Source organism: Anabrus simplex, chromosome 1 (genome assembly GCF_040414725.1).
Source record: "Anabrus simplex isolate iqAnaSimp1 chromosome 1, ASM4041472v1, whole genome shotgun sequence".
NCBI classification, from domain to species: domain Eukaryota; kingdom Metazoa; phylum Arthropoda; class Insecta; order Orthoptera; family Tettigoniidae; genus Anabrus; species Anabrus simplex.
This window is the reverse complement of record NC_090265.1, coordinates 444,996,157-445,012,425: the sequence shown is the minus strand read 5'-3', so window position 1 is coordinate 445,012,425 and position 16,269 is coordinate 444,996,157. Positions and strand designations below refer to the sequence as shown.

Below are 16,269 nucleotides of genomic sequence, written 5' to 3'. Positions count from 1 at the left end.
GTATGACAATCAGAGTGATGAAGAGCAAAACAGTGGTGATGACAAGAGGAGGAAAGGGAATCGTTAGTATCAGGGGACAAAACCTTGAAGTTGTTGAATGCTTCAAATACTTGGAAGTGAAATAATGAAAGATGTAAGGTTGGATAAGGAGATCAGCACGGGGGTAAAAGTAGGTAATACATTACCAGAATGTAAGGAACTTAGTGCAGAACAGAGACATTCGTATGAAATGTAAAGAGATAATATATATTACTATACTCCTATATTAACGTATGCAACAGAGACTTGGACACTGACAGCAAGAGATAAGAGTAAAATTCAGGCCAGTGAGATGAAGTTCCTGAGGAGCATGGCAGGGAAGACAAGGAAGGACAGAGTACGAAATGTTGAGGTCAGAAATTTTTCTTTTTGCTAGTTGCTTTACGCTGCACAGACACAGATAAGTCTTATGGCGACGATGGGACAGGAAAGGCCTAGGAATGGGAAGGAAGTGGCCGTGGCCTTAATTAAGGCACAGCCCCAGCATTTGCCTGGTGTGAAAATGGGAAACCACGAAAAACCATCTTCAGGGCTGCCGACAGTGAGGTTCGAACCCACTATCTCCCGGATGCGAGCTAACAGCTACGCGCTCCTAACCGCACGGCAAACTCACCCGGTAGGTCAGAAATTAAATACAGGTAGAACAACTCAGTGACAAAACGGAGAAGAATAAATTGAGATAGTTTGGACATATGAGGATGGAGAAGGGAATGATACCAAAAAAAGTATTGGAGGATAAGACAGAGGGAAAGAGCAAGCCCCAGAGCAAGATGGATAGACTCTGTCAGGAACAGTTTAAGGAAACGAAGACTGGAATGGAATACAGTTACTGAAGAGGAGTGGTGGAAGGAGAGGAGCTACGGTGGAGAAGTACCATCAACACCCCGACCTGACAGGAACGGGACAAAGGGAAAAGATGATATAGCTTGAATTCTAACTCTAATTATCAAATTATAGTCATACACAGTTCACCAATAATGAAGTATAACTACCTATATTCACATACCTACATACCCACACTTTTTTACCCTGAATCACTAAAAATCTGGGGTCGTCTTATGCCTCTGGTACATGATCAAATTTTTGTCAAATTCAAGAGTTCAAAAGCATTTTTAATACCTCACAAGTTTACTTGTCAAATCCCTTGCAAAACTTGACAAGTATTGAGAAGTCTTGAAAAGACTTGAAAGTGAATTAGAACATGTTCTAATCAATCAAATAATTACCAAGTCCTTGACAGAATTAGACAATGAAATTTGAGTATTAATGGTGCACGCTAGCCATGCTGGGAATGCCAGGAATCAAAACAATAAAAATAGGCTTTGTCTTCATGACTGAGGGATATTATGTGTATTAATGACTAAATATAAGGTATTTCCCTGCCTATATTCAATGAACTCCGTAGAGTACCACAATAAAATTTATAGAAGTACAGTGTACGATGGGAATCCAAGAGAAATATGGAGAGTGGACAGCTTTTATGTTTGTAACCGTACGGTAATCTGTAACTAAACACTAGCAGCAATGTTTGATTTATGACGATCTTCACATATTGTGATTATTATAATAGAATTCCTAATATATTTTCAAGCAGTAAGAATTTCTATTGCATTGCAATTATTTTCATTCAGTTAATAACCTCCGAAATGATGTTATGGCAGTAAATACATTTTAAAAATTATGTTGAAGGTAACGATATTTTCCCCATGTAATTTACGGTTTATTGAGTGTTTCTTTCCTTTTTAAGAATATATCCCACTGCTAGTCCAAGAACCAGAAATGCCGTTTGCTTTGCTCGATGTTAAAACAAAATGCTATCAAACCTTCAGCAATATTGAAAAAACTTTGACAATTTTTCTATGAAGTATTGAATTGAAAGAAATCGATGTACAAAAGGCATTAACACTGCAGATTACAGAATACAATTACATCCGTACGAGGTCAATATTTTTTACATTGCATAGTATTTGGCCATTTGCTGGGGAAATGATTGCTGATGTAAGAATGGTCACAAATGCAGCTGACAATGGTAATTCAGTAACGACAGTACCGGTAAAGTGCACAAAATGTTCTGAGTATTCACCAGTACAGAGATCTAAAATAAATGTGAACAACTGTGATGCTGCTGAAACAGATGGTTCTACAACCTCACAGTTTCCAAGAGGTTCTTGGTAGATGCTATGATGCAAATTTTTTAATTAATTGTTTTATATATATAGGAACTATGTGGCAGGGAAAAGAAATTTAAAAAAATCTAATGAAAGAAATTAAAAATCATCATCAGATGTAGTGATCTATTGTTTAATTTAGTTGGAAGTGAATGTCCCTATGAAAAGGATTACTTAACCAAGTTATGAATGTTCCCCTTGAAGCTACATACAGACCATTACCCATATCACTACTGAAAAAGAACATAACTTATAAATCAAGTGGCTCGTCTATATAGATGGGGAATGTCAACTCCTAGATTAACTCGGGAACATTTGGTTGCTGTAGAAGTGACGACAGAGTTCGGCACCAACCGCAGCAGTTTTGATGCGTCATTTGGATTCAGTTTTGGAGGTGCCAGACTTCATCAATGTTTTAAATTTGGATTATAAACTGAGATATACCAGATTGTTTACTTTATTATTGGTTGTATGCAAGCAAATGTTATCCAACTGGATTGTGGCTGAAAATGACCCAATGTATATGGGATCGAAACTAGTTCCAGTTATATAGGACACTGTACAAGCTAATGCTATTGAATAGGTGGCTACCCTTTGATAGTGATCAATTATCAATACGGACCATAATGAAATTCATAACTTATGGTACCACCCCTGGAGATAATTATGCCCTCCATCCTTTGTGGCATTGCTACCTATACTGAAATTCAGCTCAAGAGCTTAGGAAAAGTATTCTTCCGCATGTGAGCATGCCCCCTGTTCCCCGTTCCTGTCTCTGTTCTCCATCTCCGCTACAACCAGGTTATCATTAACGCCGTGCGTCTATCTGGCAAGTAGGTACTTCCTTCTGAAATAGTGAAGCATCAACGCATTCACTTCCTTTCACATAGCTGTACTTTGATTACGTACCACACCTATTTATTCCTTTATTGACCATGTAAAACCTACAGATTACTGACGAATACCGAGGCAAGAGAAACAAGGTTTATTTTTATTTCATAATGCAATTTGTGTAAGGCACATGGAGACTTACAACATCAGTATACGATTCCGCTCTCGTGCAATGACTGTCAGTGGCAGTTTCTCACAGTTCAAAAAGCTGAAAAAACCACCCGTGAGTAGGATTGCAAAATACAATGTTTCCAGGAATGTTGTAAATATTGTAGTCTCGTCATTCGAAAGGTAAAAACGAACTCATGATCCCCCCCATGACAACATTTTCGCATGTAGAGGGCGGTTACGAATATAAAGTAAAGTACAAATTATTATTATTATTATTATTATTATTATTATTATTATTATCATCAACATCATTGAATACGCCAAGGATCCTGTTCCCATACCGTGTTAAGGCCCTTCCTGTTTTATTTGCGGCGAGTGCATAGTTTGAACTGAGCTGACACATCGACCTTTCGCTGGAGACTTGGGTTTTCAGTGGAGTTTAAATTCCAAGCGAGCGGCGTAAACGCTACACAGAAACGCCGGTCAGCTACTCAGTCTTCTTCACGTCTTGCACAGTGGATTCTAATCTCGTAGGCTACTGTAAACGTTTAAAACAATTTGGTTTAGATTTCCTACTTACTTTTTCTCCACTTTTGTTAGCTTTAAAGTATTTCAGAAGAGACTCAAACGTCACAGCATCCCACACGTGTTGCTCACAGCTGGCAGCCATTATGAATACTGAACATCCTGCTGCAGCCAGTACTGCCAACAGTTTTCTTGGATTCATCTTCAACGTCGCACATATTATGCGAACTTATCAGCAATGGAATGAACTCGAACAAAGTTTACTAAGTACACAGTGCAATAAGATATCAATATCATATTAAATTATTATTATTATTATGCTACATACACCACTGAGAACAATAACTATTCATAGCCATCTACGTATGAAATATAAGAGTTGGTAATGAACCCGAATAACATACAACCTGTGATATATTTTCCATATTTATACAGGGCAAAAATTTTTAATTCGTCAAGTCAGTTCACCAGAATATCTAACCAAACTGAAGGAAGCTCCTGACTTTAGGAACAAGTAAAAAAGCCTTTTCATCAACCAGAAGTCTGACTAACATCAAAGGGACCGCTAAGGTCTTGAGTCGACTCTCAGTATAGAAGATCCAGGATCATTTCCTGGGGGATGAACACCCGCACTTCCAGTAGTATTGCCCACGTTTTGTTGATGGTGTCAAAGTTGCGACGTAAGACTTTTCAGCCAAGCATATCCCACAGGAGTTCTATGGGATTGAGGTCTGGACTACGAGCTGGCCAGTCGAGGGCTCGTATTCTGACATTGCATGAATATTCTGCAATGCAGCGAGCGGCATGGGGGAATGAATTATCATGCATCAGGACGAGATTACTTGCTCTGATGACACCTCTATGATGTAAGAGAGTGCATTCAGAACACCTCCATCGATAAAAAAGTTCCGTCTGGGGCTCAAAACTGATACTGGCCCATACCATGATGGAGTCACCCCCAAATGGTGACTTCTCGGTGATGTTGCAAAGTGAATATCGCTCCCCACGCCTTCTCCACACTCTCTACCATGAGATGACCAGAGGCAAAATTGTAATTCATCTGTGAACAATACCACTGAACATTGTTCCACAGACCAATTCTGATGTTGACGCACAAAGTGTAATCGAGTTGCTCTGTGCTGGGGGACCAGTTGTAGATCATTTTGACAGTCCTCACATTTCTTACTGACTCGAGTCAATTTCTGGCTTGAACGGCAATGGTTTGGTGTTCTCTCAAGACTTGGATGACCAGAAACCTATCATCCCTAGCAGATGTAGACCTCCAAAGGGCTGATCCAGGTCGTCTGTGATAGGTGCCGAGTCACGAAATTGTCTTAGATCATGCTGGACGCTTCTATATGACGCAGCGATGGTATTGGCCGCAAAACAAATGATGCGTCTTGCAAAGTCTTCTGGCCTAAGAGGCATCTTAACTTAACAGGAAAACCACAAACACAGTGTTTCTGAGAATCCCGTAGCGAAGGTGTTCCTGTGAAAGAGACACTGTAGAAAAATGTTTCTTTGTGACACACACAGATAATCCTTCAACAGATTCTGCCCCCATATTGTAAAACTTAGAAGGTTTTAATGCTAGCCAATACAATAAAAATAGTGGTGGAAAGCGGCTCCTAACTTTATTTATGATCTCTAAACTCCAAACTCGTATTCTTCAAAACTGCAGATACAAATTAGAAACTGCCTTAATGTAACGATGTGATTAATGGAACAGTCCCCTCTAACAATTGGAGTTTCTCAATTACATTTTTACTAAGTGATCCAGTTTTTTGTCTGCCAGTGTAATTGGGCTGAATTACAGTTATATGGAAAAGTATTTTACTCAATTACAAACTACTTTTTCAACAAGTAATCAGTAAAATTACAATTACCTTACACAATGCTAATCTTATGGAAATCGGAATTTTTTCCCCACATGAAGCAGTAACAGTACCAAAGCTTGCAAAGAAAATATTAAAAACTAGCTGATGTACCCGTGCTTCGCTACGGGATTCTCAGAAACACTGTATTTGTGGTTTTCCTAACTGCAGTTAACCTAGGCTATTACAAAAACGTCAGTAGGAATATAGGGATTGAAAGCAATGTTTATCATATAAAATACTCGTTCAAATGAAAAACCGCACATTTTCTCACTTTGAACGAACAGTACTACGCTGCTGATCTAACAGTCCAAAGTTCCAGTGCTGGAATGACCTGGCCGCAGACAGCCGTGAGCACTCCTCAGCCATTATTCCATTAAATATACATACTGCTCATTCCAATGACTGCCTCAGAATAGGGAGTGAATAGCTCGAATGCTATGATGAACCAGGGCGTTACGTACCATTACTATCAGAAAAATTTGTGAGCCGGAGGAATGGCATGCTAAAGAAAGTTATCCAACTCCCCACCTACTTCCCGCAAATATTCAGACAGGCTGTTATACTCAGTACGACCGGGCGAGTTGGCCATCCGGTTAGGGGTGCCCAGCTGTGACTTCGCACCCGGGAGGTAGTGGGTTCGAAAACCACTGTCGACAGTCCTGAAATGGATCCTCCAATCAACTTGCTGAAGATACATCATAACATTCACCTTTTCTTAACCTATCTTCTTTTCATGTAGGAACGCATAATATAAACAAAATTCACCCTCTGACCTACGTTAGCAGCCACCGCAGCAAATATATGCTGACTCTCACAACGAAGAGGGTCCATTTCACTTCCAGACACACGGCGTTTTTAGAACTTTATACCGATACAAATACGTTTTTGGACAAGATTTAAAATTAGTCTACAATAATTTTAACAAGTGCTTGTACTTCCCAATATCATATTTTTTAACTACTGTTCCATAAATTTTAATATCATAACAAATCTTAGCTCAATTCTTATAAACCATAAATGTTATCGTCTTTTAAAAAAAATTTGTTTTAAGATTAGTTAATATGCTGATGATGCCCAATAAGGAGGGTGAAACATGTCCATAATATTCTCATCTTTTATGTCTAATTAACCACTTAACGTGGTACTGTATGTATTGAATAGGCTGAATAATAAATGTATACCTTTTGTAAATTAAGTGAGAAGCATGCTTGTAATCCAAAGCACTCGTATATCAAAGCAAGTTTTCCCATAAGAAACAATTGAAACGCGGATGATTTGTCCAGAGGACAAAGATATTTATTCGCATACCATTTCTAAAACAAAATATAACGTAAAAACTTACAATAGAATCATTGTTGGTGTGAGGGAGACGAGAGATGACATGATAAGAGTTACTGTGTAGCATGAATTTCACCAACGGAATCACTGCTGTCTGTTGGCTCACTGGAAATGTTTTCTTTTCGTGCAACTTTAACGAGGAACCTGTCCAATGACTGTTGCTTTTGCCTCTTTTTGAGGATTTCACAAAAATGTGACACTGCATTGTCATGGAACTGATTCATCGCTTGCACTGCTACAGCCTTATTCGGGTGGTGTTTTTCTACAAAATTTTGCACTGTTTCCCACATTTTGCACTACTTCTGAATCTCAGTTGAAGTGAGAGATTCCATTGACTTTTCCTCCTCCTCTTCCCCGAATGAGATCTCCTCTATAACATTCTCCTGTTGTTCGCAATGCAGGTACATCAGTTCGTTGGTGGTCAGTTCATGGCTATGTTCTTCCACCAGCTCTTGAATGTCTACATCACTCACTCCAGCCCCATAGTCTTTCCTAAGGACACAATTTCATCAACAATCGGCGACTCACTGTCACCAACGATCCCCTCAAAGTCACGTCCAAGAACACAGTCAGGCCACAGCATTCCCCAAGCAGAAGTGGAGTTCTCTTGGTGTCTCCATCCCCGGCTTTATCAATGATCTTCAAGGAGTTCACGATGGGGAAATGATTTCTCCCAAACTCACGGAGGGCAAGGTTTATTCCTTTGGTGACTTCGAAGCATCGCTGAAGTAGTGGTTTGGTGTACAGCTTCTTGAAGTTCGAAATGACTTGCCGGTCCATAGGCTGGAGTAGTGTTGGGAGGAAGGAATTTGAATTCCTCCAGTCAGTAAGTCGTCCTCAAAGCCTCAAAGCCTGGAGGATGAGCAGGAGCATTGTCCATAACCAGCAAGACTTTGAGCGGCAGATTTATTTTCTGAAAGGTATTTCTTCACTACAGGACCAAATACCATGTTCATCCATTCAACAAAGGCACAGGGGAGGGGAAAACATAGGCACACATGACACCCTTATTGCGGAATCTCACTCGCTTATCAAGTTACAATTTATTTTAAATGTTTGCTCGTCTTGCAAAACACTCATAGACCAAGTTACTTGCATTCCGAGGTTTCAATGTATATATATTACATGGTAGTAACACTTCCTCAATTTAAAGGGTTGCCTAAGAGACAAAGTATACGTAATGCCAACTGATACTGGTAACAGAGAAAGATACATAGAAGTATATTGAGTGTTAAAGCAAATCACCAAAGGTGGTTTCAAGAATTACTTAATAATGATTTCAAGGCAGAAAGTCCAATACCAATACTCAAGGATTTTGGCAGGTGGAATGCCTTGCAAAAGTCAACGAATTTTCTAGGTATCTTGCCCCTACTCCCAATTAACAAGCTCATAAATTTGATCTTTTTTAGCTTGTATTCTTCCTTGTAAAAAAGAACTGTGGGCTCATATATATTATTCTTCTCACGATCAACATTGTCTGGTTGACTCGCGGAGGATTCGAAGCGGACTGTTGGATCGATTATATATCCTACATTGTTGTCTTTGTAAGCAATTATAATGATCCTACGAGTGCTTCCATTCTCTGCCAAACCATGGATCTCTTCACAGACGGTGGATCCGGTTCTGCTGAGGGCCTGGGCAATGGTAGATCTTATTTGATGATGTCTAGGGATGCGCAGAGTTTCACCGCGCTGGTAGGAATCAAGGACACGTGCAAGTGTTTCAAACTCATTGAGGCATCCCCTACAACGGTTACTGTCCATGGACCTACAGGGCACAGCACGAACTGCCGCTACATTCTCCATCATCTCCAGGGCGCCTCTCCATTCGCTGTGCGATAAACCTTTGTGTTAGCTGACCCATTTATTGGAAGATGGATGTTAAAAAAAAAAAGGATAACTCCTTTACCTTTGTGAGGGAGATCGCACCACTTCTTAAATTCCAGGTCTCTTTAATATCTCCCTGATCTTCGGAAAGTTTAGAAAACCATCTTTGGGATTCACCAGGTTGTCATCAGGTAATAGATTGAGTTTTGTTAGGCAAGTTTTGCTTTCTTCTTCTAGGTTTCTTGTACTGAGGATGTAGGGGTTTCGATATCTTTTCAGACTCTGGAAAAAGACCCTACAGCTATGACAAAAAAAAAAAAAAAAAAAAAAAAAAAAAAAAAAAAAAAAATCTTATATATGTTTAAAATCTTTATTGAAAAATTCTACTCTCATCCTCAATGAAGACATAATTCAAAAGATGATAAATATGAACCCCAGGTTACCTACAGCTAGAGCGTTGCCAAAAATCCATGAAGTGGGAGAACCTGTTAGACTTATTATTAATTGTAAGAACAGTCCTACATATATAAAACCTCCAAATTTATACACAGATTTCTTTATCAACTATAAGTTTCACAATAAGTCAAAAATAAGAAATTCAGTAGAATTTTTTAAAAGTTTCAAACTACTGCCCATCATTACTTATGTTCATTTGACATAACTAATATATATGCAAATATCTCGGTCAATAAAAGAATAGTTACAGTAGAACCTCGATAATTCAAAATCGGTTAATTCAAAATCCCGCCTAATTCGAAGAAGCACTCGTTCCCGGAAACATGAGATACAGTTTTGCATGTTATTTAAATTGTTTAATTCAAAATACGGATAGTTCATAATTCAAAGTACAATGTCCGCCCCATTACCGAAATTCACACTTTTAATTCGAAACTGCTTTTATATTTTAAAACAATAGTATGTTACAGAGTAATTTCAACTCGAAATTTATCCGCGTCATAATAGAACGCATGTTCCGGAATGTGCAGGGGTAGCTTTTTGCACTTACACTCTCTTCGGTGGGCCTACAGTGTGCTTCATGATTGCTAAGTTGAATGAACAATTAAAAATAGGAGAGGATTTCCACCAATCAATACTTATTTATTGTATATATTAAATTACAGGACCGGTTTCGACCTCATATTCAAGGTCATCTTCAGCTGAACCATACATACATATTTATATAATGAAGCTTTGATTAAGATTGTGGTGTTGAAGGAATGCCATATGATGATGATGTACATTTAGTTACATACAAATGGGGCACGTCTTAGCGTGAACTGGCGTATATGTCATTCTGTACAATATTGCAACTGTATGTCTAAAATGTTGAAGGTCTTAAAACTAGTGTATAAAACACGTCTTTTCTTAAACTAACTTATATATATGTACAAGATAAAAACAATATATAAAAACACTTCATGCATATGAACATTCGTTCTTGCTTGGTGGTCAATACATCGACTAACTTCCGTATTTAAGTCTTATTCACAGTTGTGCACTTCAGCTGCTATTCTTAGAGTTTGTAAAATTGCATGGATAAAAGTTTTGTCTTCCTGTGCGTATGTGAGATAAAACACTTTCAATTTAAAATAGGTGCCAAATGTATGGGTGAAATTCAAGTAAAATATGTTCAGCTCTTTTACTTGAATTTCATCCATACATTTGGCACCTATTTTAAATTGAAAGTGTTTTATCTCACATACGCACAGGAAGACAAAACTTTTATCCATGCAATTTTACAAACTCTAAGAATAGCAGCTGAAGTGCACAACTGTGAATAAGACTTAAATACGGAAGTTAGTCGATGTATTGACCACCAAGCAAGAACGAATGTTCATATGCATGAAGTGTTTTTATATATTGTTTTTATCTTGTACATATATATAAGTTAGTTTAAGAAAAGACGTGTTTTATACACTAGTTTTAAGACCTTCAACATTTTAGACATACAGTTGCAATATTGTACAGAATGACATATACGCCAGTTCACGCTAAGACGTGCCCCATTTGTATGTAACTAAATGTACATCATCATCATATGGCATTCCTTCAACACCACAATCTTAATCAAAGCTTCATTATATAAATATGTATGTATGGTTCAGCTGAAGATGACCTTGAATATGAGGTCGAAACCGGTCCTGTAATTTAATATATACAATAAATAAGTATTGATTGGTGGAAATCCTCTCCTATTTTTAATTGTGCAATTGTCAATACGGAAATGAAAATTATAGATTACGAAGTTGAATGAAATCGGAATTCTTTTGTATTCAACCTTTTAAGGAACGCCGTAACATCACGCAACAGGCAGTGTGCGGAAAAACAGAATCCGCGAACACTGGTGATGCCGACAGTTGACGAAAAACGTGGCTCATATAATAAATTCGCAGACACCGAACAATATTGTCATTGCCGATGAAATTGCATTCCTTTATTTTAATCCATGCCCGAACGGTCTAATGGTTTTAAAGGAGAAAGTGCCAGCCGGAGAATCGTACAAGGGTGGGGGATGGGGGTCATTCTAGTGCGTTGCAATGCACATGGAAGCGAGAAACGTTATCCCCTCGTCATAGGAACGTTCTATAAGCCACAATGTTTTAGGGGCGTCGGGCACTTTCCATGCCAGTACCAAGCATCTAAAAATGCAAACAGTACAGAAATCCATGCATTTGCACAGGGGAAACAGCATAATTTATCCTCGTCTTTCAATTGTGTGATTGTTTTTTTTTTCTTTCATTGCGTGAGGTTATGTTTGCCAGTGAGATATCCAAGTGCATTATTTGAATACTGTAAATGCACCTTCTTGGATACATTTTGGAAATAGTTTTTTCTTTCATGGCATTTGAAAGGTATAAACTGTGAATCAAGGTTAACTGCATGCAATAACGGGTCTTAGAATATCTTGTAACGCAGCAAGGGTTAGTACTTCTGAATTGCGAATTGGCGGTTAATTCGAAATCATGTAATTCGAAGTCCGATTTTTGAGTCCCAACGATTTTGAATTAACGAGGTTTTACTGTATTATTAGAACGAATTTAACAAGTCAAGGTCGTCTAGGGAAGTTAGAGATTGAACAATATTCATGAAAATTCTAGAGTTTGTCACAAAAAACAACTATTTTAGTTCAACAACATCATTTATAGTCAAGAGGGATTACCAATGGGAGCTCCAGCCTCGGGTATCTTAGTCAATATTTGTTTAGACCATCTAGAACACCGCAAAATAACTTGACACATTCAAGGTTTGGATTTTTGGACACGATTCATGGACGATACCTCTGTAATAATAGATAAGCGTTAGAACAATAGTAACAATATCTTAGTTTTTAATTTCATTAGATGAAAGAATAAATTTCACACTTGAAAACGAGAAGGACAATGCTTTGAATTTCTTGGATGTGCCCATTAAGAGGAAACCAAGTAAGTTCCCTTATAAAGTATACAGAAAAGATACGTTTACTCCAGTGACCATTAAAAATATCTTTACATCCCGGGAGTCATAAGAGGGCTGCCTATTTCAGTATGGTTTATCGAGCCTTCAATTTACCTTTATTTCACACAGAAAGAGAAAAAGAATTATGATACATACAGAAGATAGCCATTATGAACGGGCTCCGTGTTAATACCATTAATAAAATGAAAAGTAAAGTAAAAAGTAATTATGCACATTTTACTTTTACAAACCCAGGGATTTTTCAAATCACAAAATTATTTAAGAAACACGACTGTCAAGTCTCATTTTACACTAAGAACAATAATGGTCATATATTTTATAACCATAATAGTGTAAATTACAAAATAAAGAGGATTTCTTAGATTCAGGAATCTATAAACATTGGTGTGATCAATGCTTTGTCATGTACATAGGGCAAACAGGTAGGAATTTTCAAACTAGATATCTCAAAAACGTCAATGCCAACAGACACAAGAAGTATTCTGTAATGAGTGTCCATATGGGAGATACTGGTCACCAATATACTGACATAAATAAAGACTTGACCGTTTTAAAAAAGTGAGCAAAGGGAACCTGATGAGCAATTACAAAAATATTTATATAGGTTTGGACCAGAGTATTAAGACAAACAAAAATTTAAATGATATACAGGAGAACAAAAATCCGTCAGATAAACAGATACCATCGCTTTTATCAACACGAAAAATTAATAATTTGAAGTCGCCCCCCTAATACAAACTTTCCGTACTCCCGCTCCAACTACAGGCCGAGCTATTTCTCTTCCCCCACTAATAGCACTGTTCCCCCCCCCACACAGGCCGTCTCTAGCCAAGTTCCGCTAGGCGAAAGAAAACACAACTATAACACATGGAGTAGCGTGGTGAGAAGCAAGTCAGAGCAAGGCTCAGTCGTAAACCAGCTATAGGGAGTTCCACCAAATTTGATGGTAAGCTTTTATGTCACGCATTCGTGACAGAATCTCTTTTCCTAGATATTCGAGGGTATTAAACCCATTAATTCTTATACCTCTTTCTTTCCAGACGTCTTTTAAAAACAGGAATATTCATACGATTTAATCCATAAATATGGTGATCATGCAGCGTTAATCTTTGCTATACGACAGGTTATCTCATCAGGCTTCTGATTTCTTCTACCAGAATACCTCGAGTTTGAAAGACAATTCCATACGAGAAAGTTTTTAAGTGTTCTGATATGGATTTAGTACCAATCCTATTTCTGTGGCCAGAATTTCTATGTCCCCAGTCAACACACTGAAACTACCAGACTCCAACAATGCTTGCAACATTTTCAACTAAGGTAGTTCATATTTAAAATTGAAGAAAGATTGTTTGTAAGAAGTGTTGAACTACCTTATTAAATAATGTGTTTTCACAACAGCCGGCTACGTGGTGTAGGGGTAGCGTGCCGGCCTCTCGCCCGGAGGACCCGGGTTCGATTCCCGGCCAGGTCAGGGATTTTTCTCTCAACCTGACGGTTGGTTCAAGGTCCACTCAACCTATGTGATTAGAATTGAGAAGCTATCTGACAGTGAGATGGCGGTCCCGGTCTCGAAAGCCCAGAATAATGGAATAATGGCCAAGAGAATGGGTAGTGCCGACCACACGGCCCCTCGTAATCTGCAGGCCTTTGGGCTGAGCAGACATCGCTGGGGTTTGGTTTTGGTTTTCTCCAACAGTTCATAAACCAAACGATTCCAACTGAGGTGCTCCCATGGCCTCGGCAGCAGCCCTGGCGCTGTGCTGTAGCCCCGGCGAGGTTATGGGGGGAAGGAGGGGAAGTGACGGAGGCAGAACCACAGGTCGTCAAAGTCAGCGCGCATCTTACGAAAACAATATTATTTATGACAAATCTGTTAACACATAAACAAACAATTTATTCTGTACATACATTTAGTTTGCCATAATGTACTTATAGCATTTAAGTCGATTGTTGACATAGTTTTGTGGCGACTAAATTACCAATATTTGGTACAAGCTATTTGGCAGTAGAAATTCTAAGCACAGCCTCTACTACATCAGAGAAAGAAGTCCTAGTTCTACATTTATTTAAATTCAGAATTGAAAACATCTGTTTGCATGCGTAAGTTGTACCGAACATTGACATAAATTTTAAGGCAAGTGCATGAAGTTTGGGAATTTCTTGTGGATGAACACCTTTGTAAAAGGAAATTAAACTACCGCTGTAGTGGTAGTACCTGTCCTTTAGGATTGCGTTGCACTGTAGTTTTATCAGCTGTGTTTGGAAATAAAATGGTGATTTTTCAAGACGTGCTGAAAATGGGGTCATAAATATTACAAGTTGAGGTGCCATATCATTCATTTCTTTGAATTAGGCATTGAATTCATGGTGAAAATTATGTAACGACGTCAGATAGTCTAAGATTTTCATAAGTAGAAAAATGTAATTATTTTAACGAAGTAAAATTGTCAAACTTTCGGCTTCAAGCTGACTTTTCAATAAAAAACTCTGCATTTTGAAAGCCTTAATTCTATCACACATGGTGCTAATCAATGTGTTTCTCTCTTGCAATGATATATTTATATCATCAAATAAATCACTATGTCCGCCAAGAAAGCGAGGTCAGCTACCCATTGTTTATTTTGCAAAGTTGGTTGTGGAGAACCTTTCATCTCCTTGAACAGAGCAATTTCTTCAATTATTGCAAAGAAGGTTGCTAACACTTTCGCGCAACTTAAGCAGCGCACAATACAATAAAAGGGAATGTCGCTATATTCTGCCTCGAGATCTTTTAAAAATTCTTTGAACTTCCAATGGTTCAAACCTTGTTTTCTGCAGAAATTTACACATTTTGACACAGTATCCATAACAGATATAAAGTTACGAAAGTTTTTTGCACATAATTGTTCTTGATGTAAAATACAATGCAGTGTGGAGTAGGTGGGGAAGGAGGGGAACGGTGCTGATGAGTGCAGCGTTGGTGCACCCCATTGCTAAGTGCTCGAGTTGGAAAGGCCTTTAAAGATAAAAATTTCATTGTTCCGTATTGAAATTATTAACATTAAAAATTAAATAATTGAAGTTCAACCAATTCAATACATAAAAGAAAGAAATGTAGTAATTACATTCTTATTTAAATGGGACCGGTTTCGACCCTAGTCCAGGTCATCGTCAGCCGTAAAAACAAGTAGGGGAAATCACACAATGTTTATGAATATTGGAGAAATGGGTCAGTTTCATATATTATTTGATAGTGTTGTGACTTTGTGCCTGACAGAGTGTGAAACTGACCCATTTCTCCAATATTCATAAACATTGTGTGATTTCGCCTACTTGTTTTTATGGCTGACGATGACCTGGACTAGGGTCGAAACCGGTCCCATTTAAATAAGAATGTAATTACTACATTTCTTTCTTTTATGTATTGAATTGGTTGAACTTCAATTATTTAATTTTTAATGTTGGAAAGGCCTGTCAGAAACAAACTTCCATTTTAAATTACAGACAGCAACAATGGACATTGTATTTTGTACAAGACGTTACGGCTGGCATGTCATATTTAAGGTTATATTTCAATTTTAACATTAAAGATAACAAAAAGTTTTTGCAAGATGTAAGGAAAATCTTGTCTAAATATATTTATATATATATATATACATACATACATACATACATCTATATATATAAAATAAAAGTTTTGTCTGTACATTGCTCAGAATATGAAAATAACGGTATTTCTGTATCGGTCATGTCCACAGTAACAAGAAAATGCAGTTTTTACTTTTCCGTAATTTCTGTCTGTCTGTCTGTCTGTCTGTATGTACACGCATCACGAGAAAACAGCTGAAGAGAATTTAATAAAAATCGGTATGTAGAGTCGGGGGGGTGAACCGCTACAATCTAGGCTGTAAATTATTTTATTCACGCTGAGTGAAATGGTAGTTTAGGGGAAGGCCTAAAATTCAATTCTCAAATATTCATATTATTAGTGGTCATATCGATAAATACTACATAACTAAAGTTATATAGAATTAAATTTCTGGTCATTTACGTCTTATG

The 16,269-nt window shown here is 37.8% G+C and overlaps 1 protein-coding gene across 3 annotated transcripts in view; it reads right to left on the bottom strand.

Moving 5' to 3' along the window:
- Positions 1–16,269, bottom strand: part of Srrm1 (Serine-arginine repetitive matrix 1) — a 638,713-nt gene that overhangs the window by 150,635 nt on the left and 471,809 nt on the right. The window lies entirely within an intron of this gene.